This window comes from Sorex araneus, chromosome 7 (assembly GCF_027595985.1).
Source record: "Sorex araneus isolate mSorAra2 chromosome 7, mSorAra2.pri, whole genome shotgun sequence".
NCBI classification, from domain to species: Eukaryota; Metazoa; Chordata; class Mammalia; order Eulipotyphla; family Soricidae; genus Sorex; species Sorex araneus.
Genome location: NC_073308.1, coordinates 34,021,588 through 34,047,712, shown reverse-complemented (window position 1 = coordinate 34,047,712; position 26,125 = coordinate 34,021,588). Strand labels below are relative to the sequence as shown.

General features: G+C 46.6%; 1 long non-coding RNA gene across 1 annotated transcript; it reads left to right on the top strand.

Annotated features, from left to right (window-relative positions):
- The first annotated feature begins 19,307 nt into the window (after positions 1–19,307).
- Positions 19,308–23,943, top strand: LOC129406479 (uncharacterized). The gene is made up of 3 exons (XR_008631023.1): positions 19,308–19,395; positions 23,517–23,633; positions 23,839–23,943. It is a non-coding gene; the product is annotated as an uncharacterized LOC129406479 (long non-coding RNA).
- The last annotated feature ends 2,182 nt before the right edge of the window (positions 23,944–26,125 follow it).

Here is a 26,125-nt window from a genome sequence, read left to right as displayed (position 1 = left end):
GCCCATTCTCCTCCACCAATGTTCCCAGTATCCCTCTTACCACCCCCACCCCAACCCCCACCACCTCATCCTGCCTCTGCGGCAGGGCATTCCCTTTTGTTCTCTCTGCTTTGGGGTGTTGTAGTTTGCAGTAGAGGTATTAAGTGGCCATCATGTTCTGTCTATAGTCTACTTTCGGCACGCATCTTTCAACCCGAATGGGTCCTCCCAACATCCTCTACTTGGTGTTCCCTTCTCTATCTCAGCTGCCTTTTCCCCCAGCATGTGAGGCCAGTATCCAGGCTGTGGGGCAGACCTCCTGGTCCTTATCTCTACTACTGTTGGGTGTTAGACTCCCATTCTGTTACTTTATATTCCACAGATGAGTGCAATCTTTCTATGTCTGTCCCTCTCTTTCTGACTCATTTCACTTGACATAATACTTTCCATGTTGATCCACTTATTTGCAAATTTCATGACTTCATCTTTTCTAACAGCTGCATAGTGTTCCATTGTATAGATGTACCAAAGTTTCTTTAGCTAGTCATCTGTTTTTGGGCACTCCGTTTTTTCCCCAGATTTTGGCTATTGTAAACAGTGCTGCAATGAACATACAAGTGCAGATGTCATTTCTACTATGTATTTTTGCCTCTCCGAGATATATTCTCAGAAGTGATATTGCTGGGTCAAATGGGAGCTCAATTTCTAATTTTTTGAGAATCGTCCATATTGTTTTCCAAAAGGGCTGAACCAGTCGGCATTCCCATCAGCAGTGAAGGAGAGTCCCTTTCTCCCCACATCCGAGCCAACACCGGTTGCTTTTGTTGTTTTGGATGTGGGCCAGTCTCTGTAACACCTCACATGATTATCTCATTTATCTTTCTGGATCTGTCCAGGTATTATCTCCTTACTCGACAGATGGGAAGGCCAGACTCAGAGAAGTTATTTGAGGAGAAGGCAGGTTTCATGGCTTTCTACTCCCAGAGGAACCATTATTTTGAATCTAATTTGAAAACAGGTTTGAAAATAAAGAGCATTTTATGCAGCCGCTGTGTTCGCAGTAACAAAGTGTCTCCTGGGCCTGCACAGCTTTGGATGCTGCCAGCTGCTTTGGGAAGTGGGAGGAGGCCATATTCCCCGTGCCAGGCAGAGGGGCAGCCGTTTACCGAGTGACTTGCCTTGAGACAAAATGAGCTTCATTCTGGCGGCTCACCCATAGACCTGGTACAGAGCAAAGCTGTATTTTCTAGATTGCTCGTCCTTGTTTTCATTTCAAACAGCCTACAAGGTTTGACGGCGTAAACACGATTCACTGAACTGGAGCAAAATTGAGCTGAGCATTTCTTCCTGTTGAAACTGCTCTTCACCCAGCTCTGCCCTGGCTTTGAGTGTGTCCTGTCCACTATAAAAAGACTCTTTCACCTCTTGCTTATGTTGAGGCCTTAAGTCCTAATCTGCATCCCCTCCATAAAATCAGATGTGTCATTCCAGTACCTCTATCGAAACCGTGACATGCACAGACAATACGTAATCCTCAGCAGTGGAATTGAGAAGGGTTTTTTCAGTGTTTTGGAGAGTTATAGTTAGGATGGACTGGAGCGACAGCACAGCGGGTAGGGCGTTTGCCTTGCATGCAGCCGACCCAGGTTTGATCCCTCCATCCCTCTCGGAGAGCCCGGCAAGCCACCAAGAGTATCCCACCCGCACGGCAGAGCCTGGCAAGCTCCCTGTGGCGTATTCCATATGCCAAAAACAGTAACAAGTCTCACAATGGAGACGTTACTGGTGCCTGCTCGAGCAAATCGATGAACAACGGTTTGATAGTGATACAGTGATAGTTAGGATGTGCAATTGAGTAGCAGAGTGATTGCCCATTAATCCTGGCCCAGGCTCTCTGCAAGCATTTTGTTCCAATTACCATACTTAATCTGCAGTACAACTCTTGACAGTAGGGGGCACTAACAGAGCCACTTCCAGAAGTAGAGCCTAAGGCACCCAGAGGGCAAGTGACTTTTTCTTTTTTTTTCTTTTTTTTTTTGCTTTTTGGGTCACACCCAGCGATGCACAGGGGTCACTCCTGGCTCTGCACTCAGGAATCACTCCTGGCAGTGCTCAGGGGACCATATGGAATGCTGGGAATCGAACCCAGGTCGGCTGCGTGCAAGGCAAACGCCCTACCCATTGTGTTATCGCTCCAGCTGCGCAAGTGACTTTTTCTGCTGGTCCTCTCTGGACTACTTTTAAAGAGTATAATAAATAAAATGTAATAAGTAAAAGATTTCAGTGTAATAAAACAAAATCCTTCATGTATAACTTAAAGTGAGCTCACAGGTGTTCAGATTTTTTTTTTAATTTAAATTTTATTTTTTTACTTTTGGGGCCACACCCAATAGTGCTCAGGGCTTACTCCTGGCTCTGTGCTCAGGGCTCATGCCCAGTGGGGCTCAGGGAACCCTCAGAGATGCTGGGGACTGTACCCAGGTCAGCTGCATGCAATGTAAGCACCTTTCCAATGTACTTTCTCACCTCAGTTGGTTTTTCTATTTTGGGGGAGGGGTGAGTTTTTTAATTTTTTGTTATTTTGGAGATACACCTGGTTGTGCTCAGGGCTCACTCCTGGCTCTGTGCTTGCTATGGGTGCCTGCATACCCCATATGCCCCATATGTAGGACGGGGGGGCACTTGAACCTGAGTTGGCTGCACGCAAGGTAAGTGCCTTAAGCCCTGTCCTGTCTCTCTGCTTAGTAGCTCACAGGTTGTTCTTGATCTGTGAAGCATTGTTGGCAAGACTGGGATTAGTGGGGAGGTTCCGACAAAGAGTTTGAAGAGAAAGGTATGGTAAGTGTTGTGGGAAGGACTTGGGAAGGTTTCGAACCAGGTTCTATGAACACTGGAGTGAGATAAGGTGAGGTCACTCCCTGTCTTGGGCATCCGGCCTGCTGGAGTGGATAACGGCTTGATCTATAGGCCATGTACTGTGTGGTGTGATTTAATTCATAATTATAACTATTAATTTATTTTAGGTTTTGGGTTGCACCTAGTGGTCCTGGGGGACTATTCCCAGCTCTGTGCTGGGCGGATAGCTTCTGGGGGTGTTTAGTGGACCAGGCCATGCCAGGGCTCGAACCTGGGCCTCCTGCTTGCGAATCATGTGCTTACCTTGCTAAGCTACTTTTCTGGACTATGTAATTATAAATTTAATGGGTACTTAATAGTTGTGACAAAATTTTCTTTTTTTGAGCCAGAGAGCTAGTAAAGCATCAAAGGCACTTGCCCTGCAGGAGGTCAACCTGGGTTCAACCCCACACTCCCTGTGGTCCCCTGAACCCCAGGAGTGAGCTCTGAGTGCAGAGTAGAGTAAGCCCTGAGCACTGCTGGGTATGGCCCACAAAACAAATCAAAAAAAGAATTTGTTGTTTAAGTTTTTCCTTTATTCTGATTTTGGGGCCATAACATATAGTGCTCAGGGTTACTCCTGGCTCCACATTCACAAATTACTCCTGGCGGTTCTTGGAGGGCAATATGGGTTGCTGGGTATTGAACCTGGGTTGACTCTGTGCAAGACAAGTGCGCTACTTGATGTATTATCTCTCCAGCTTCAGAATATGTCATTTGCGGGAGGCTGTAGAGATAGCACAGTGGGTAGAGTTGATATCAACCTGGATTTGATTCCTGGAATCTCATACGGTCCCCTTATGAGACACTGATAATGAGCATTGCCAGGTGTGATTCCAGAGTGCAGAGCCGAGAGTAACTCTGCAGGTATGGGCCCCCAAACAAAACTACAACAAAAGAGAGTAGGTCACTTCCCCCTCACTTAGAATGATGTGAATAATTCTCTTATGGTTGAACACTTGTGGTACACTCACTAGGTCAAAGGGCATGAATATATTTATGGTTCTTCTCATACATCATTATATATGCTTTATAAAAGCTGTTTCTAGAAGTTACTTACTTGATATGTTTTTGCTCCTAAATACTTACATTCTATTTTCTTTTCTGATTTTTCTCCCACTCCCAACTTACATTCTATTTTCTAGTGGTTTCTTTATAACTTTGTTTTAACTACATTTTAGAATGGTCTTCATTTTAAATTTTGGTTTGTTTATTTGGGTAGGGATTTAGCCACATATGGTGTGATCAAGAGCTGACTCTGCGCTCTGGCTAGGTGCTGAGGGATCACTCCTATTGGTGCTCAGGGGACTATATATAGTGTGAGGAATTGAACCTGAGTCAGCTGCTTACCCTCTGGGATAATCTTTGCAGTGAACTTGAAGGTATTTTATCATTTTTTTTAATATTACTGGTTCCCCTTACTCTCCCATTGAAAACATTTCCATTAGCTATACACTCTGCTGTCTAAAAAATGCTATTGAAGACTGGAGAGACAAAACAGAAAGTAAGATGCTTGCCACTCCTCCCCCTTCTCCCCCCTCCACACACACACTCACTTTGATTCTCTGAGTACCCCTGAGTACCACTATTTGTGAACCAACCCCACTCCACGCCCCCATTATTCATTTACAATCTCTGACTAGAGTCCTTATTGATGGGAATTTTTTTTTCTGAATGTTTTCTAATGATTTATTTTCTTTATTCTCCTCTTGTCCTCCCCTTATTAGTGCTATGATTGGTATCACTGTCATCTTGTTGTTCATCGGTTTGCTCAAGTGGGAGCCAGTAACGTCTTTGTTCATCCCAGCCCTGAGATTTTAGCAGCCTCTCCTTACTCGTCCTTCCCAACAGTGCCATATTGGAGGCTCTTTCAGGGTCAGGGGAATGAGACCCCTTTTTGTTACTATTTTTGGCATATAGAATATACCACAGGGAGCTTGCCAGGCTCTGCCCTGCAGGCAGGATACTCTTGGTAGCTTGCCAGGCTTTCCTAGAGGGACGAAGAATGTATATAAGAGAATTCAAGCAAGTATGTTAAAACCAAATACATGTGTGCTGCTTTAGGTACTCCAAGTCATCGCAACAGTAATAAAAATAATACTAATAATAGTGGGCTGGACTATATTATTAGTATTATTTTTATTGTTGTTGCGATGATAGTCTAGCCCACTATTATTAGTATTATTTTAATTGTTGTTGTGATGACTTGGGGTCATCGCTTGCGGCAGTGCTCTCTGGGGCTGTGCCTTTAGTTGCCTTGCAGTTGCAGGCTTGCTCACCTAGTAGGGACTCCCAGTGCCTGAGGGGCGGTGCTGGAAGCAACCTCATCTGGCAGAGGTAGTTCTAGTGTTGGGTCCAGAGCCGCAAGAAAGAGAGATGAGCTAGCCGGGCAGTCTCTTGCAAGGAAAAAGCTGGAATCACTATCTGCTGGGCCGGAATCACTATCTGCTGGGCTGTGGGACCGGAGTCACTATCTGGGCTCCTTGTTCTCAGCAACTCCTTTTGTGAGCGGGTCCCTATGTTTTAGGCACATACGTGAATCCCAGCCCAACCGACAGGCAGATGTCAGGATGTATGTGACAGGACCCAGGCATAGTACATTGTCATATACAGTTCAGGGGCATAAGCATGGTTACAGAAGCAGAACAAAGCGAGGTTACAAAAGTCAGGAGTGGGCTGCCAACCATTTAACCCGATAAAATTTCTTTCAACTTAACATTCCCCCCTTTTCTTTGATACTATCTTTAATCTTAAAGATTACATCACACTTTCATGGTCACTATTTAAGGGGAGGGGAGTGTACTGCTGATGTATCATCATCAATTTGACTTGCCCGATTCTTTCCTGAAAGAAGGCTATCAGCCTATTGATGACACATGGTCCTATAATCAGAAGTAGGAGAGTTAGCGGTCCAGCCAGGGCGGACACAAGGGTGGTGAGCCAAGGGGATTGTGCAAACCAGGTTTCATACCACCCTTTCCCCGCTTCCCTCTCTCGCTATTTGGCTTCCAATTGTTTCCTAAGGGCCCCCATAGACTCCTCTACTACTCCAGAGCGATCTGTGTAGAGGCAGCATTCCTCTCCCAGGGTCACGCATAGGCCTCCTTCCTTAAGGAAGAGGAGGTCCAGACCTCTCCTATTTTGGAGAACAACTTCAGCTAAGGAATTAAGGGAGTCCTTGAGGGCAGTGATAGAGGTTTCCAGATCCCTGAGGTCTTGATCAACAGCGGCCTGCAGCTGTTGGTATTGAACAGCACTGTAACTGAGGGCCCCTATACCTGTACCGATCCCTGCGCTACTCCGAGGCCTAAAATGACAGCCAAGGTTATCGAGACGGGTTCCCGTTTTTGCAAGTGGTGGGTCATCACAAAGTGGGCCTCAAAATCCTCAGCACTATGGTAGAGAAGATGCGGGAGGATGCGCACGGCAACACAAGAGTGCGCTCCAGGGTTGAAGACAGCCAAAGATACACATGGAGTAAGTCCCGTGCTGCAAGCCCACCAGAGCCCCTCTCCTGGTGATAAATAGAGTCTGGTCCCATCAGTCCTATTTGGCAAAGTCCACGTCTGATTACAGAGTCCTGGATTTGATGCGGCATTTCCGATGCAGGTACCCTTACTCTGCACTGCTGTCAAAGTCAGACTTGGCTGGGCTGTCCAATCGCAGGCTTGGACAGTCCTGGGTTCTGTACTGACGGCTACCCCTTCATAATAGGGCGGCGAGGCTGTCAGACACAGCCAACAGGAGGCCGCCAGATTAGGCTGAGTGACATTCAGGATAGCATAGGCTCCTTTTATAAGAGAAAGCATGACCGGTAAGGAAGAGGGGTTTCTCTGTGAAGCCCAGGTCCAGGGTCCCAGGGTGGTAAAGGCTGAGGAGACAGAGGTGGGAAACGGAGCCGGCGTAGTGGAGGGCTTGCGGGGGGGTCAGGGACGATCTATCTGGCCGGAGGATCCTATTAGGTCCTACAACCTCAGTGTGCTCCATTACTCGTAGCTTTATGGCAAACCCGAAACCCCACTGCCTACCAGGAGTGTGTAGGCGCAGTCCCCATATCCCCCCTCTCAACCAGAAGGGCAGGTTTTCCAGCCTCCGTCCAGACTCGGTGAAGGTGATGTTAAGTCTGTTTCTAAGGAGGTTACCAGTGAGGCTGGGTCTTCTTTAGGCTGGATCACATTTTAATCAGATTAAGGGAGAGGTCGATAGAATTCCAGGAACTTCATGGGGAGGGGTCCAACCTCCTCAGGGTCTGCTGAAGGTCTTATCAGGTCTGTTTTCTGTATCCACAGGGGTCAGACTCAGGATTCTCCTTCCCAGAGACTTTATTAATCTGTTTCATTTGCCAAGGGCCTTTCCCTATGTACCTGCCTACATCATATTACCCCCTAGAGATTTCACCACCTTAGATCTTTAAGGGGAAAATGGTTGGCGATCCATCTTCTGAAGCTGCTTCATGCTGACAGAGGGGCGCAGACCCTGCCTGCACAAGGGGTGAAACCTCATGCTACCTTAGTTTAGTGGGCCCCAGGCAATGAACTGTTAGGGATCTTGAAGTTATCTGAAAGAAAAGATCAGATCTGAGGGATGGCACTTTGAAATGATCAGACCTTGGAGATGTGGAAGGTCCTTTCTGACCTAGTAAGGACAAAATAGTTTGCTGTCTTAGAACATAAGAGTTAAAGCAACAGAAACCAAAGCAACATAATGCCATACCCATTTCTGTCATAAAAACAATGGAAAAGAATAACTGCTTCACCCATGGTTGATAGAAAATGACTTCCTAAGTCCAGATTTTTCTAGTGACCTAGAAGCACCATGCCACTTCTCAGGTTGGAAAAGCTACCCATCCACTGAAGCTATCAATTGGAACCAGTAGATATTTATACCTTGAATGAGTGTTTGATCATTTGCAAGTCAAGTTGTCAATCCTCTCCTTGGTGAGTTCCTTGATGCTGAACAAGTGTTAGGAAAGGAAGCCCAGAATTTCCACTAGGTTCATTAATGAAACAGAAAGCACAGCTCTGAGTTCCTTCCCATGAAAGATGGCTTTCACTAGTGTTGGAAGCTTAGTGTAACCCTTTATCAATTCCCTTTTGAAAACCTTGTTCCAATGCCTATTGTTCCTCTTTTGCAGAGTATCTTAGATGAGCATTCTCTGGATGGGGTATTAATCCCATGATGGAACAAGAATTAAGAGCTGTTAAAATTCTAGTTCTCTCCACCTTCATTTTAAAATTTGCCTGATGGCTTAACAAATCTGACTTGTTCTTTTGCATAAATACAGCAAGATTGGAAAACTCTCCATTTGGGGTACCCCAGTTATTTACTGAGAAGTCCTGGGGGTTGGCTAAAGACAGGAAGCATACCAATAATGGCATTAATCTTACAGCACGTCAGAATTACCCAAGCCTGGCCAAAAGTGTCCCACGATGAACTGGATGGCCTCAAGCCTTCAGGTTGAACTGGAGGTGGCCTTTTCCGTAGATGCATCCTGACAGAAAGGAGTCCATCCCCTCCCTTCTTCAGGGCTAAGAGATCCTGGTTTCCAGGGTTTTTCTTGATGCTGAGTAGGCCCAGATTGTGTCAGTCACATAGATTCACTCTCCATACAGTGGTGATTTCCATTCTTTCTTTGAGCCAGCCGGCCTCTAGGGTCTCCCTGAGGTTTGTAGGGTACTTGAAACAGTACCTGTTAAATACCTGCTCCTGTCATTTAGACCAATCCCTTGACTGTTTCCCTGAAAGAGGGCTTTGGGGTCCCATAACTGATTTTCCTGTCTGCATAAGGGGTAGACCCCATTACAGAGAGGAAAGACTTATCTGGATTTATGCAAACCAACATGGTGCCATAAAGCATCAAAAACATACTGAAGGTATAAAGAAGAGAAAAACATTTCACTTTACTCACAGTGAGATGCAACACACCCATTTGTTGTGGGTCCTGTCAAAGAAGCTAAAATCTGTAGAGAAAAAGTGTACAATTTAACATCATATTCAACCCATTCAATCCCATGTTGAAAACCTTGACTTCCCATTAATAAGAGCACTGTACTGGGAGTCCAGTCAATCCATCCAATATCATCTCCATAGGCCCTACCAAAAAGGTCAACCTCACTTTAACAGGATTCCTTTTCTTTTCCCAACTGATGATATCTGCATCCATTATCTTTCTGACTTTAGACATACATCTATATTCTTTATAGTTATCCCACGACTTTAAACTCTTGTTTTACTTAACTTAGTACAACATAATCTCCCAAATTTGAACACTGGTTACCAATCATCTCGTTTAAGATGACAAAACTACTCTGGAGTACTATTTCAAAAAGCATTACATTAGTTCTACAGATATTCAAAAGTTTTAAAGATGATTACAACTAAAGTTCTTACAACATATTCACTGGGCAAAGGTTCACTTTACATTAGAAATTAACCAGAGACATCTTTTGAACACTCATAGATCACCATGAAACAGTAAGGATTTCACACTTGTGCACTAAGTTCTTTGAGGATCAGGATTACGTTGATACTGTAAGTCCCAGACTAAGTCCTCAGGCCAATTCAGCCTGTCCTTCCCCATAGGAGTCCTGTGTTGCTGACTCTTCCTCAGATTTCCTTATGTCTTCCAGCTGAGATCTGTTTGAGGTTGAAGTTTGGAGGGTTGTGGAGTCTGGGTCAGTACCAGGAAGATGAAGTTTACTCCAGATGAAGCCATAGCAGGATCAGAGTACATTAGTAGGTGTTATCTGTTAAAATATAAGCATAGACTTTTCCTCCTACAAGGAGGTTTCCCACTATTTCCTTTTTGTATGTTCCTCAGATTTTCCCACGCCCTCTCTCATTTACAAAGTTGCAAGAACCAGATACCTGGAAGAGTTAAGAAACTGAATTAGCAAGTCTTACCTGCTGGGCAAAAGTGTGATTAGAATTCATTGTTGAGGTTAGGGAGGGTCTGGATATCCAGTCTGACTGAGGCAGAGCTTGCTGAGCTGGGAATGCAGGGGGATGGGTAGATTCAGGGAAAATCTTTAAAAACTCCCAAGCCGACATCTGAGATTAACCCCTTATAACCCTAAGCTAAGTAGCTTTAAAAAGTTGTTACCAGAAGGGGCCGGAGCGATAGCACAGCGGGTAGGGCGTTTGCCTTGCACGCGGCCGACCCGGGTTCGATCCCCGGCATCCCATATGGTCCCCCAAGCACTGCCAGGAGTAATTCCTGAGTGCAAAGCCAGGAGTAACCCTTGAGCATCGCTGGGTGTGACCCAAAAAGAAAAAAAAAAAAAAAAAAAAAAAAGAAAAAGTTGTTACCAGAAGTCTCAGAGATCAAATAAAACACAGGTACAATAAGTTTTTCAACCAATTTTGCAATTCTAGAAAATAATATTTTAAACCGAAGCATTACTCTTTGAACCTGTTTTCACAGATCACAATTACTTCAACTCACAAGATCCTCTAGGTCAAATAATTCTAATCCAGTGCAGATACAAATATATACACTGATATAATAGCATAAGACCTTTGGACCATCAATTTTTGTGAAACACAGTAAAACCTTCTTTGACTTAAGTTCATTAGTTCTCGTACCTTAGTTCAAATCATGAGCTTTCTAACTTTAAACAATTCCACCATACAGACCTGCGTTCAAATACAGAAAGAGCCTCCACCCTTGATTTTGTTTGCCCAGGTCTAAGAATCACTGACTTCAAACTAGCTCTAACACTCGAGTGTTCCACAGACAGACAGACAGACACTAAGTTCACTAAAACACCACTCGTGCTTGTGCACAGGTCTGCAGTTGATCGATCAATCTGACCCTTCAAAAACGGCAGGGAGAAAACTGATAGACAGAGAAAGGAAAGAGCAGTCCCCAGGGCAAATTGAGCCCTATCGGCCGATTGGAAACACTGCTCCCTCGTTTCTCTGCCTGACCAGCCAGTTTCCTGCTTGTTAAAAACAGGTCAAGAAAGCGCTTTTTTGGATATACGCTGGTAAAACAAGTTATGTCAAAGTTGTTGAAACCTGAGGTTGTCAGATGTTACCATTTTAAGGTCAAGACTACTTCTGAGGCAGAGAGCTAGTCTCTCCCTATCAACCGTAGGGATAGACTGCCTTCCTTTAGAAGGGAGAGAGAAACAGTAATAAGATCAGTAAGGCAGGAAGGATCCTTGACGCACACAGAAAAATAAAATAATGGCCGATGTGTCAGCAGCCTAGGCAAAAGTGTGACTTCCACGGTGGATCAATACCAGACGGACACCAATGAAATGGGTCCTCCAAAATGCCCACGGGACGTCTCCCTGGGTAGTGACCGGGGATGGTCGCAGCCTGTAGGCCTCACCTCCAGTCACAACAGATGATCCACCAAGAGCTCTCAGACAAACCAGATCAGACACGACGCGGGCGGTCAAAATGACCCCAAACCGGGTCGTATGACAGAAACCAGAGTGGCCACTAAAAAAGAAAAGCTCGCTTACACTTACCACCCCGGGGTGTCTGTCTCTGCGACGTCCGGGCCCTTCTGGGCAAATCTCGGTGGAACCTCCAAATGTTGGGTCCGGAGCCGCAAGAAAGAGAGACGAGCTAGCCGGGCAGTCTCTTGCAAGGAAAAAGGTTATTCAGACCAACATGTTGGGGCTGCACCTCAGGTGGATGCAGCTGTCTGTGCTAGTTAGGGCAGTCTTTTTATAGGGCTTGAGTTGAGTCCTCTGGGCCAGTCACGTAGTCACGTAGTCTTGTCCGGAGCCACTATCTCCGGATCCGCGTGTCCGGAACCATTATCTAGGTCCTGCGTCGCTATCTGTGGAGCCGTGGGACCGGGGTCGCTATCTGGGCTCTGCTTCAGGGGCCGTGGGACCGGAGGTCTGGTCCGGAGTCACTATCTGCTGTGCCAGAATCACTATCTGCTGGGCCAGAATCACTATCTGCTGTGCCAAATCACTATCTGCTGGGCCAGAATCACTATCTGCAGGGCGGGAATCACTATATGCTGTGCTGAATCACTATCTGCTGGGCCAGAATCACTATCTGCTGTGCCAGAATCACTATCTGCTGGGCCAGAATCACTATCTGCTGGGCCAGAATCACTATCTGCAGGGCGGGAATCGCTATCTGCTGTGCCAGAATCGCTATCTGCTTGGCCGAATCACTATCTGCTGTGCCAAATCACTATCTGCTGGGTCAGAATCACTATCTGCTGGGCCAGAATCACTATCTGCAGGGCGGGAATCGCTATCTGCTGTGCCAGAATCGCTATCTGCTGGGCCGGAATCACTATCTGCTGGGCCGGAATCACTATCTGCTTGGCCGAGTCACTATCTGCTGTGCCAAATCACTATCTGCTGGGCCAGAATCACTATCTGCTGAGCCAGAATCACTATCTGCTAGGCCAGAATCACTATCTGCTGAGCCAGAATCACTATCTGCTGGGCCGGAATCACTATCTGCAGGGCGGGAATCACTATATGCTGTGCTGAATCACTATCTGCTGGGCCAGAATCACTATCTGCAGGGCGGGAATCACTATATGCTGTGCTGAATCACTATCTGCTGGGCCAGAATCACTATCTGCTGTGCCAGAATCACTATCTGCAGGGCGGGAATCACTATATGCTGTGCTGAATCACTATCTGCTGGGCCAGAATCACTATCTGCTGGGCCAGAATCACTATCTGCTGAGCCAGAATCACTATCTGCTGGGCCAGAATCACTATCTGCAGGGCGGGAATCGCTATCTGCTGTGCCAGAATCACTATCTGCTGGGCCAGAATCACTATCTGCTGAGCCAGAATCACTATCTGCTGGGTCAGAATCACTATCTGCTGTGCCGAATCACTATCTGCTGGGCCAGAATCGCTATCTGCTGGGCCGGAGTCACTATCTGCTGGGCCGTGGGACCGGAGTCACTATCTGGACTCCTTGTTCTCAGCAACTCCTTCTGTGAGCGGGTCCCTGTCTTTTAGGCACGTACGTGAATCCCAGCTCAACCAACAGGCAGATGTCAGGATGTATGTGACAGGACCTAGGCATAGTACATTGTTATATACAGTTCAGGGGCATAAGCATGGTTGCAGAAGCAGAACAAAGCGAGGTTACAAAAGTCAGGAGTGGGCTGCCAACCATTTAGCCCAATATAATTTCTTTCAAATTAACAATAGGAGTGCGAATGTAGCCCTACATAGGTGTCCTTGCCTGGAGGGTGTGAAGCCTTGGGTTCAATTCACTCACTGCAAAAAGCATTCTGCGGGTAGGGCGTTTGCCTTGCACGCGGCCGACCCGGGTTCGATTCCCAGCATCCCATATGGTCCCCTGGGCACCGCCGGGAGTAATTCCTGAGTGTAAAGCCAGGATTAACCCCTGTGCATTGCCGGGTGTGACCCAAAAAGCAAAAAAAAAAAAAAAAAAAGCATTTTTTTTTCATGTTTCAAAAAAAATTGTTTTTCACATCTAGCACCTCATGTTTCAAAATCTGACTGAGTGCCACTTTGCCTGCAAGAGGCCAGCTGGATCTTGGCATCCATGATCCACAGGGACTGCCTGGAACTACCCATGCCCAGCCCAGATTCAAAACCTACCAAGTAAACAACCCTGTAATCCAAAACACACAAAACAAGACCAATAAGCTCCAAACAACAACAGCACTGGGTTAAATCTCATGACATTGGTTTTGTAATTCTAATCACACCACTTGCTACTTGGTTGGATCTTTCACACGTTTATTATAAACTCTGCCATTTCTGTTATCTCTGAGCTGGAGATACCACCTTCATCAGATTTTTCAGGATTAAAGGAACAATCTCCATGTAAAACAGTTTCAGTCTACATGTCCTATGCCCATGCTTTCCAGCAGAAGCACGAGAAAATGTTCTTGGTCTGATGCACTTGTGGGAAAATGATCATTTTTACAATGCCAGGTTTTTGATGTTTTGGTTATAGACCATGCTCCTTTTTTATTGGGGATCAATGAGAATCTTCACACTTAACATCCATTTCAGGGTTTTAAAGATCCCGTCCAGAATCCCACCTTCCTGACGCAGTTATTCTCATTTTCTATGTTTGGTTTTTGTTTGGTGTTTAAATCTGGGGTGGGGAGGCCTTGCAAGCATTGTTCGGAAGTCCTGCCTCCCAGCGATTTTCTGTCCACAAACAGGAACTTAAAGAGACTCAAGCTCTACTTAACTGAGCAGGGCGGGGGTGGGGGGGCGGGACCTGTCGTCTAGGAGATGAGGGCGGGGCGGCATGTCTGTTTAGATTCCCAGCGGTCCAATCACCGTTGCTTCCGGGGGGCGGGAGGAAGCGAGGGTGCGGCCCTGTCGCAACCCCAACAGCCAATCAGAAGGCGGCGCTCGCGTTCAAATCGCGGCCGCCGCGGGAGCCGCTGGTGCTTACGGTGCGTGGCTTGGGGCCTTTCTCGAAGGGCACCCCGAGGAGAGGCGCAGTCCCGGTGCTTGCTGCGGGGGCCGTGCGGGCTGTTTGTCTCTGAGCGACCGCTGACTCCACTCCCCGTCCGGCTCGGACCCCGGATTCCAGCGCCGCCGGGCCCCCGCCGTGCACCCGGTGCCGGTGCCGTTCCGCCCAGAGCGGCTTGGAGAGGTACGCTAAGCTGTCACAGCCGGGAGCCAGGCCGGCCGGGGCTTGGTGGCTGGGGTGATTTGCTGCGGGTGGGGTGGCGTGTGTCCCTCGTCTTCAGGCCAGCCCCTCTCCCCTTAAACCGGACGGCGAGGTTCCCCCCAAAACGACCCCCGACTCTGTTCGTGCAAAACAGCTTTCAGCTGTAGAGGAATTTCAGCATTTGTCTGTGACCGTGCCACTTATTTCCATTACTGGGAAGATTCTACAGTTGCAGTTTAGGGGCTTGCGGGAGGAGCTTAAAACTCTCGAAAAGTTGCGTAAGGATCGTGCTATTTATTTAGAACTTTAAAAGATTTACTGGAAACACACACATACACACACTACTCCTGTGGTGAGTCAGTTTCTTAGTAACAGTAGTAACAGTACTTGGGAGTAGTTTGAACAAGCCTCACTTTGCAAGATAGAATCACTCATGCAATTGTCAGGAAAACAAATACAACACAGTTGGCTGTCCCATGGGCTAGAGTTCTCTGTTCCACAGCTGCTCCCCTTCAAACTTTAATGCAGATACAGGTGATGGTGGTCTGCATGCTTTGCATCATGTGGAACGTAGGAATCCTGGGTGCAGTCTCTGGGTTTGGTCCCGGGCACTCCATGATGTCTGTAGCACTACCTGAGTCGATTCCCTCCCCCAGCTCAGCTTTATTTTTGCTGATGTTCACTTCACAGCTTTTGGTTGCTTAGTGTATTTGATCTATTATATATGGGCTTTCTGAGGGAACAAAAGGGATCTTATCTTTGAAATTCCTAGTGTCAGAGGGTCTAGCACATAACAGGGGGCTTCTCTATCACTAGACATAATATTTGTTGTAATATTTGTTGATGATCCTAAGTGCAGAGCCTTGTCTTAATCTGTGTGGAAACAATTTATTTTGGTTGAGAGTGTGACAATATTTAAGATAGTCTTCTGGGAACTTACTTTCACAGTGGGAGTTGTTGGGTTTTTTTGTTTGTTTTTTGTATTTTTCTCAGTTTAACAATAGCGCGGCAGGTAGGGCGTTTGCCTTGCAGGAGGCCCAGCTGACCCAAATTCCTCCATCCCTCTCAGATGGAGACACTCGGTCTGGATGAAGAAACCGCTGCTGAGAAATTCTTGGCAGAGAGAGAACCTTTAAAGGTGGAGAATAGCCAAGTAACAGTGTTCGTCCGTGTCCGGCCCTTCAGCACAAGGTATGTCACACCTTTTATTTATTTGGGGGGGCCACACCTGGTGATGCTCAGGGGTTATTCTTGGGTCCTGCACTCAGAAATAACTCTTGGTGGGCTCCAGGGACCATATGGAGTGCCGGGGATAGAACCTGGGTCGCCATGTGCAAGGTAAATGCTTTACCTCCTGTACTTCTTGCCCTGTATTTTTATTTTATTTTATATTTTTTTGCTTTTTGGGTCACACACAGGGGTGACTCCTGGCTCTGCACTCAGGAATTACCTCTGGCGGTGCTCAGGGGACCCTATGGGATGCTGGGAATCGACCCCGGATTGGCTGCTTGCAAGGCAAATGCCCTACCCGCTGTGCTATCACTCCAGCCCCTCCTGCCCTGTATTTTTAAGTTAAATTTTTTTTTTTTTAGACCACACCTGAGGTGCTCAGGGTTTTCTCCTGTTCTGTGCTCAGGGATCACACCTGGTGGGCTCGGGCAACCATATGTGTGCTGGAGATGGAACGCTCCCCACCCCTTCCGCCCTCTCCCTTCTCTCCTCTCTCTTCTCTTCTTGTGATGGGGAGAGTGTTTGGACCACAGCAGCTGTGCTTAGGACTTACTCCTAGCACTGCTCAGGGACTACTCCTGTTGATGCTTAGGGGATCATATACAGTGCCAAGGATTGAACCAGGCAATTATCTCTTGACCCTAAGACCTACGATTTTAAGGTAGATAATCTAGAGGAGGGAAGACCCCTGGGATTAATAGTGACACAGCAACTAACCAAGAAATTTACTACTTAGTCTTACATACCTACTATACTATCACTCCGGCCCAGGTTTTTCAGATTTAAACTGGAATAGCACAGGTAGGTTACAGAAGGTGCAATGGGGAAAAAGGGTGATGGAGAGAGAAAGAAAATGTTGGAAAATTCTATAAGAAAAGCATCACTTTGGGGTTGGAGAAATAGTACAATGGGAAGGGTACTTGCCTTGCATGTGGCTGACCAGGGCTTGATGCCTGGTACCCCGTATAATTCCCCAAGCCCTGCAGGAGTGATCCCTGAGCACACAGCCAGGAATATGCCCTGAGTACCATCTCGTGTGTCACCAAAATAAAACAAAAACTAGCACAGCTTTTCTGGATAAGAAATCTGGAGTGGGGCTGGGGTTACAGTACAGCGGGTAGGATGTTTGCCTCGAACTCGGCCGGCCCAGGTTGGATCCCATATGGTCCCCCGAGCACTGCCAGTAGTTTCTGAGTTCAGAATCAGGAGTAACCTCTGAGCATTGAGTGTGACCCAAAAAGCACCCCCCAAAAAAATCTGGATTGAAGTGTGGTTGAGAGGTCAAGTGCATGCCCTATAGGCAGGAAACTTGGGTTCAAACCCCAGAGAGGGAGAGAGAAAGAGAGGGAGGGGGAAAAAGGGAGAGGAGAGAGGATAAGGAGAGGGAGAGAAAATATTTGTTTTCCCTTGAGTGGTCACATGGAGTTATAGGAAATATATTCTGGAAACTCTATACTTCTTGCTGGTCTGTATTTACCATTTGCCACAGAAACCTTCTCTTGGCTTGGAGGAATGTCATATTTAAATAGTTTCATGATGCTTATTGAATTCTGTGGATATAATTCTCCAGATAATTACAATAACTTGGTTTTTTTCTCTGCGCTTCTTTTTCAAGAGAGAAAATGGAAAAAAGCATCTCAAGTAGTCTTCCAGAAGGGGGAAGAAATAGCAGTGGAACATCCGGACATGAAACAAGTTTATCATTTTGTTTATGACGTTTGTTTTTGGTCCTTCGATGAATGCCACCCCGGCTACCCAGCCAGAGCACTGTCTATGAGACACTAGGGTACCAGTCCTGGATCGGGCCTTTGAAGGCTTCAATACCTGTCTCTTTGCTTATGGTCAGACGGGGTCTGGAAAATCGTATACGTAAGTGGGTTGCAGAGTGTCTCTCCGGAGATGTTTCCATCATATTCTGGGAGAAGCAGTGTGGTTTATGGAAAGAGTACAGGCCATTTATTTCACATATCATTTTTGCAAACTTGGGCAAGTGATGAGTTTGATTTTGTGCAAGATTCTGTTTATTAAACTGCGTGCACGTGCACACACGCACACACACAATTGACTTTTTTTTTAAAAAAATTTTTTTTTTAAATTTTATCACCATGTGGAAAGTTACAGAGTTCTCAGGTTTATGTCTCAGTTATACCGTATTCAAACACCATCCCTTCACCAGTGCCCATATTCCACCACCAAAATCCCCGGTATACCCCCCCGCCCCCCACCCCAACTGTATAACTGATGAATTTCACTTTATTTTCTCTTCACCTTGATTACGTTCCATATTTCAACACAAAACTCACTATTGTTGTGGGAGTTATACCCCCAAACAAGATAACCCTAATAAGGAGGCATTTGATAATTAGTTTTCCATTCAAAGATTGTATGTTTTAAGGTTTTAGAAAAGGTCGCACGGCCGCGCGGCTCGGATGTGTCCCAGTCCCGAATCCTGGAGCCGTGTTAGTTGCTGCTCAGTGTCTCCAGGGTTCCATCTGGAGAAGGTGTGCTGGTGGCACCTCCTCCTTCCGGCCCCCCGGTGTTGCTGGCCCCGATTCGGGTCCGGAGCATTGTCCGGGCCGCGTTGCTCACCAGAATGCCTGCCACTTCTCTGTGGATTGTGTCAGCAAGATGGCGCCGAGGGTGGGTCGAGGGCGTGACTTCCGAAGGCCGGGACCACTTGGAGTTTTGGGCTGGCGCCACCCCACTCCAGTGCCCCCCCCCCCCGCGGCTCGGATGTGTCCCAGTCCCGAATCCTGGAGCCGTGACAATTGACTTTTTATTGTAGATTATATTTCTAGTCTCGAGAGAAACCCAGAGAGGTTACCTTGAAAATGCTGTTGTAAGGATTAAAAATAAGGCAATAAGGGGCTGGAGCAATAGCACAGTGGGTAGGGCATTTGCCTTGCACGCGGCCGACCCGAGTTCGAATCCCAGCATCCCATATGGTCCCCTGAGCACCGCCAGGGGTGATTCCTGAGTGCAAAGCCAGGAGTAACCCCTGTGCATCGCCAGGTGTGACCCAAAAAGCAAAAAAAAAAAAAAAAAAAGGCAATAAGGCATCTCAAAGGTAGGAGCGATGATACCGTGGGTAGGACCCTGGTCTTACTGTGGCTGACCCAGGTTTGATTTCCCAGGATCCCATATGCTTCCTTTGAGGCTGCCAGGGGTGAGTCCTGAGCACAGAGCCAGGAGTAACCCCTGAGCATCACTGGGTGTGATCCAAAAAACCAAAAAAAAGTCCATCTCCTAAGAACACCTGCCATAGAAGGAAATAGAGTAGTAGGTAACTTTGAGACTTTATTCTGTTCCAAACACTGTGCTCATGGCCTGTTCAGCCTTCCCGAACCCTCTTGAGTTACACAGGTCTACCTCTTCCCATTTTACAGAAGAGGAAATGGACATTGACTGAAGTTCAGTCTCATGTCCAAGGTCATAGGATTCATAAATAATCAAATGAAGGTTTGAACTCTGGCAGATGTGAGAGCCCAGATTCTTAGTTATTGATGCGAATTAACGTGTTCCCCCATCTTCTCAGTCTGTTTGTCCACGAAAGGAAAAAAATTTCCCTTCTCTTTTATTCATAATGCATTTTCCAGGATGATGGGATTTAGTGAAGAAGCAGGAATAATTCCAAGATTTTGTGAAGATTTGTTTGCTCGAGTGGCCACAAAGCAGAGCCAAGAGGTACGTTCTCATAGTAGCTCCAAGTGTTCAGCTTCACCGGGTTGGTGTGTGAATTTTATGTTTATTTCGGGGGTGTTGTCTGTCAGTTTCAGGGTTACTCCTACTCTGCTCAGGGCTTAATTGTGGCGTGGCTGGGGGGACCCTAGGCTGTTCTGGGACTGACTGACGTGTGCCAGGTGACTGCCCCACCAGCTGCACAATCTGTTGCAGCCCTGGCCTGTGAAGTTTTATTTGAATATACCGGTTGACAGTTCTTTTCGCTAGATAGAACTGAAGTTGCTATTTCCATTGTTTATTACTACTACTCTTACTAAAATTGTTGTTTTGGGGGAATGTGTCCCGAGCAGTGCTCAGGGGGGTCCGACAGCACTCCCGGTGATACTTATTTCTGCTTCTGCTCGGACCCAGCAGTGCCGGGGCCGCGGGGATCACCCGGGTGGTGATGGGGAAGATCAGGAAATTGCTGGGGATCAAGCCCTCTGCACCAGAGTCTGTGCTTCAGCCTTTATCATGCTATAAAATGTCACTTTGATTCTCTCCCAACTCCTCCCCTGAGGACTGGGGTTGCTAACACGCCCCGATGCAGTGCTCCTTGGGGCGTGGCACATGGGGCCACTAGCCCATACTCACTAGGGCTCTCGATGAGGCACCTAGGACAGGCACCTAGGACGGCCGGGGTGCCCGGGAGGGGTTGTCGTGGTCCCCCTCTCCCTCCACTCCCCTTCCCCCTCCTCCTCTTCCCCCTCCCCCTCCCCCTCTCTCCTTCCCTCCCTCCCTCCCTCTCTCTCTCTCTCTCTCCCTCCCTCTCTCTCTCCCTCTCTCTCTCTCCTTCCCTCTCTCTCTCCTTCCCTCTCCTTCCCTCTCTCCCTCTTTCTCTCTCCCTTTCTCTCCCTCCCTCTTTCTCTCCCTCCCTTTCTTCCCTCTTTCCTTTCTTTTTTCCCCTCCCTCCCTCTTTCTTTCTCTTTCTCTCTTTTTCTTTCTTTCTCTTTCTCTTTCTCTCTTTCTCTTTCTCTCTTTCTCTTTCTCTCTTTCTCTTTCTCTTTCTCTCTTTCTCTTTCTCTCTTTCTCTTTCTCTCTTTCTCTTTCTCTCTTTCTTTCTCTCTTTCTCTTTCTCTCTCTTTCTCTCTCTCTCTTTCTCTTTCTTTTCTCTTTCTCTCTCTCCCTTCCTCCCTCCCTCCCTTCCTCCCTCCCTTCCTCCCTCCCTTCCTCCCTCCCTCCCTTCCTCCCTCCCTCCCTCCCTCCCTCCCTCCCTCCCTCCCTCCCTCCCTCCCTCCCTCCCTTCCTTCCTTCCTTCCTTCCTTCCTTCCTTCCTTCCTTCCTTCCTTCCTTCCTTCCCTTTTTCTTTCCTTGTTTTTGAACCACACTGGGCAGTGTTGAGGGGGCCAATTATGCTGGGAACCACAGATGAGGCACATGAAAAAGAGCTCCAGCCCTTTAAGCTCTCCCCCAGCTCCATTTTTCTTATCCTTTAAATTAGTGATAAAGATACAGCCCTAGAGACAATTGCATTTCAGGAGGTTATGCAATAGCTTTTGGTATAGATGAGTTTTTCCTCATTGTTCTAAAATATATAGTATGTCATTCTTACAATTTTTCTCATCAGTATATCGGGGTGAATTATCAGTAATATGGTAATTGTTCGGTATTTGGGCAAATATCAGAAAGTGAACTTTTTGTCTTTTCTTTTTGTTTATTTTTTTAAAATTTGAAATAAAAAACAGAGTTCATTCAGAAGGTTTTAGGAAGAAGGAAGGAAAGAGAGTGAGTAACACTCTCGAGAGAACACGGGCTTCTCCAAAGGGGGGAGAGCCCCCATGTGCATCTCAAGAGGGGAGATGCAAGTGATCCACGTGCTAGGCCACATAGGCACAGGCTGCACAGGGATTTGGGTGACATCTGCATGCCCTTCCTTTTTTTTTTTTTCTGAATTAATAATCTTTACTTAAACATTCATTTCCCTAGTTATTACAGTTTTGTCTTGCCTATGTTAATAAAATTTGGTATGTTAAAAGTTTGGTTTTTTTTAAAGAAATATTTTATTGAACCACCGTGAAAACAAGAAAAAAAATACAAAGCTTTCAGGTTTAAGTCACAGTCAAATACTGATTAAACCACCATCCCTTCACCAGTGCACCCATTCCACCACCAAGAACCCCAATACACCCCCCTCCCACCCCACCCCCCATCTAAGTAGCTGATGATATTCCCATTATTCTCTCTATATATTGAGTACATTTCATATTTCCATACAGAACTCACTATTGTTGATTGGAAATTTTCCCCAACAATCAGGCCTGCTGAATAAGCATCATCTAATAATTTCTCTTCCTTGGTAAAAGTGAAGACTTTGAGTCCGCGCGGCCGCAATATCGGCCGCGCGGTTTTGGGTTTCTAATATTTTAGCTCAGTTCACAGTCAAAATGGATGGCTGCAAGAATCTGCTCTGGTGCCAAAATGGGTTAGGAGACCTCAGGATCACAGTCAGTAGGCGGGAGGCTCTACTTCTCGTGCCGCGGCTCTCGGTTCATCTCTGGGCGGAAGGCGCGCCGGGAACACCCTCCCTCCCAGGATCACCTACAGGCTACGTCACTAAAGAAAGTCCTACCTCCTGGTGGAGGGGTCTTAGAGGGTGGCTCTCACCGCGTGGCTGCTGCCGCTGCCGCCATTTTCACTCAGAAAAATGGGGTGGAGAGGGAAAAAAATCCCTCCCCGGGCTGCACGAGGTTGTAGTCCAGTTCACAGTCAAAATGCATGGCTGCAAGAATCTGCTCTGGTGCCAAAATGGGTTAGGAGACCTCAGGATCACAGTCAGTAGGCGGGAGGCTCTGCTTCTCGTGCCGCGGCTCTTGGTTCATCCTGCATGCCCTTCCTTTAAAGTGAACTGTTTTCCTGATTGTCACTGTCACTGTCATCCCGTTGCTCATGGATTTGCTTGAGCGGGCACCAGTAATGTCTCTCATTGTGAGACTTGTTGCTACACCACAAAGTAGCTTGCCAGGCTCTGCCGTGTGGGCTCGATACTCTCGGTAGCTTGCCAGGCTCTCCGAGAGGGGCGGAGGAATAAAACATGGGTCGGCCGCGAGAAAGGCAAATGCCCTACCGCTGTGTTATCGCTCCAGTTGGGCGTTCATGATTGTATTTGCTTAAATTTTTTTCTTTTTGGGTCACACCCAGCGATGCACAGAGGTAACTCCTGGCTCTGCACTCAGGAGACAGTGCTCAGGGGACCATATGGGATGCTGGGAATAGAACCTGGATCGGCCGCATGCAAGGCAAACTCCCTACCCGCTGTGCTATATTACTCCAGACCGTAAATTGTTTTTTTTTTTTTAAGAAAGTGAAAGACAAAAAATTCCAACAAATAGTTGAACTGAATTCAACCATATTTCCAATCCCTGTAAGCATTTTGGTATACAGTCTGTCTTATAATCATACTTCAATCCCGTTGCTCATCCATTGGCTCATGTGGGCAGCAGTAACGTCTCCATTGTGAGACTTGTTGTTACTGTTTTTGGCATATCCGAATATCTCACGGGTAGCTTGCCAGGCTCTGCCTTGCTAGCGAGATACTCTTGATAGCTTGCCAGGCTCTCCGAGAGGGGTGGAGGAATTGAGCCCGGGTTGGCCTCATGCAAGGCAAACGCCCCACCCACAGTGCTATCGCTCCAGCCCATACTAAATATACAAAATATATTAAAATGTCACGCTATTAAGATTTTTTGCAAAATGTCATTTTTGTTTTCAGCTATGTAATATGCCACTGATAGTTAAGAGTTCCTCAAGTTTTTCTCTACTATTTAGGTTGTTGTATTGCTTTTTATACTGTATTACTATTTTGCTTTTTTTTTAAATCAATAATGCCTTTATATGTTAAGTTTTTTTCTCCATGGTTATTTCTTTGGTGATATCATGAGTAGTTGTGAGATTTTCTCTCAAGTATTTTTTTTTAAACGTTGGCATAACCTAATCCCTGCTTGCAGCATTCTGGAATATTGATGCATCATCATTTATCATAGATTTGCAGAAGATGGAGTTTCAAAAATAAATGGATGGCTTGTGTCGTGCATTGAAGACTTGTATTGATGACAGACATTAAAGGGTTTTGTGTCGCTCTGTTACAGACAGAGCTTGTGGAAGGGGAAGAACATGATCACAGGATAACCAGCCTCATAAACCTCATCGATCTGGCAGGCAGCGAGCGCTGCTCCACAGCGCACACTAGTGGCGATCGCTTGAAGGTGCGTGTGAGGCTCTTGGGTTGTCTTCTGGAGACATTGATGATGGAACTTCTCCAGAGATGGAGCAAATACTGAATCGTAAGAAAGTCGCTGGTTTACGGGAATGTTTACTTAACAGTGATATGAGGAGACACATGTTGTGGAGTCAGCTGATTGCTCAGCAGTTGTTTCAAATTATGAAAACTTTAAAAACATCTTTCTACAGGAAGGAGTGAGTATTAACAAGTCCTTGCTCACGCTGGGAAAGGTGATATCTGCGCTTTCCGAACAAGCCAACCGGAAGAGAGTTTTTATCCCCTATCGTGAATCTGTTCTGACCTGGTAAGTGTCTTTCAGGTGTAAAGGATGTTGTAAAATCCAGGCGTGGGGGGCTGGAGGTTGGTTGCATTTAACTTTGGTGTATGCTGCCAAGGCGGACACATCATTTAACTTTGGGACAGAGAAGAGGTGAGCAGTCAGGTTCTAGAGTCAGAGCACCTGGATTTGAGTCTCAGCTCTGCAGGCTGCAAGTACTGTGGCTGTGGGCATGTCACAGTGATCTGGCCAGTCTTCTCATCTGCGAAATGGGACCATAGGAGTGCTTGTCCTTAAGTACTTCTCCTTATGATTAACGTGAACTCACTGCATGATAGGTGCTGTCTGAATGCAAGGAACTCTGATCATAGTTATTATTAGGACACACATGGGATTCCCCAAACCTTAGCAGGTGTGGAGAATGAAAATGAATAATTTTGTTTTCTTAGCATTCCCTGAGAGTACATGGGCTTCCAATAAGTGTTCTTATTTGTTTCATTTCTGTTCTATTCATGTTGCTTCTGTGTCCATATGAGTGTAAGCTTGAGTAGGTAATTCTGCTTAGGGCTCCTTGTTTTCTTTTGTTTTCGGCCTTTTGTTTTGTTTTGGTGGTACACCGGCTGCTCTCAGGGCTGACTCTTGGCTCTACACTCAGATCACTCCTGGGGGACCATATGGGGTGTCGGGGATCAAACCTGGGCCCTCAGTGCGAAAGGCAAACACCCTAGCTGCTGTACTATTGCTCCAGCACCTTTTTTTTTTGTCTTTTTTATTTTGTTTTTTTTGGGGGGTCACACCCAGCAGTGCTTGGGGGTTGTTCCCTGTGGTGCTCAGGGGACCCTGTAAGAGGAGTGAAGCTAGATGCTGCGTTTCAGGCAATGCCCACCAGGCCGTGGCGCTCTCTTCGGCCCACAGCTCTGTGCCTTTATGGTTGACTTCTTCTTTTTTTCTTTTTGTGTCACACCCAGCAATGCTCAGGGGTTACCCCTGGCTCTGCACTCAGGAATTACTCCTGGTGGTGCTCAGGGGACCATATAGGATGCTGGGAATCGAACCTGGGTCGGCCGCATGCAAGGCAAACGCCTTCCCCACTGTGCTATCGCTCCAGCCCCATGGCTTATTATTCTGTGATAGCTGCTCAAGACGCTTACAGGGAAATCTGATTTTGGGTTAACCTTCAACCTTTTGAAAGTTAAGAATAGTGGAATTCATCCTGCAGGAATAAAGACAGATAAAGAGATAAAGTGTCATGCTCTTTTTTTCCTTCAAGGGTTTTTAGGATAGTAAAAAAGCATATTTTCATTTCTACATTCATTCCTCACTTTCAGCATTTGAGTGCTTGCTCCAAAGGGTTGCAGTAGCCCCGGACTATAAAAGTGACCAAGACACCTCGGTTAGTGAGAGGAATTGGTATCTGACTACAGTCCCTGACTAGATTGTTGTTTTAGGAAACAGTGTGAAAAAATGTGAGAAAAAAAAATAGTGGTCGTGAGATCTGAACATTGTTATGATTTTTAGGACCTGAGAACACAAGCGGAGGGAAGTTGATACTGGTGGTGGGATCAGTGATGGAAAATTGCATGTCAGAAACCCAACTCTGAATAACTTTGTAACTCATGGTGTTTTTTTTTCTTTTTGGGGTGTGACCTGGTGATGCACAGGGGTTACTCCCAGGGGTTACTCCTGGCTTAGCACTCAGGAATTACTCCTGGCAGTGCTTGGGGAACCATATGGGATGCTGGGAATCGAACCCGGGTCGGCCTCATGCAAGGCAAATGCCCTACCCGCTGTGCTATCACTCCAGCCCCTCACGGTGCTTTAATAAAACAAACAAAAAAAAATACCAACAATGTTTCATTTAAAAAAATTTTATATTTATTTTAGGTTTTTGTGACCTAGCCCAAAAGGTTCAGGGTCTCTTCCTGGCTGTCTGTTTGGAGGTCACTCCTCCTGGTATTCAGGGGTACCAGGGATTGAACCTGGGCCTTGAGCATGCGTAGCCTGCACTTAGCCTATTAAATCCTCTCTCCAGCCCCACCACCCACGTCGTCCCTGCATGTGCTAGTTAGTACTGCACCTGCACACCTAAACCTTTGGTTTGATTTGTGCTTTCTCGGTAAGCGTTGGGGGAAAACTGTTCCCCGACATCTGGTCCCCACTGGGGAAGTGCTGTGCTGTTTCTTTCTAGTTAATTGCTG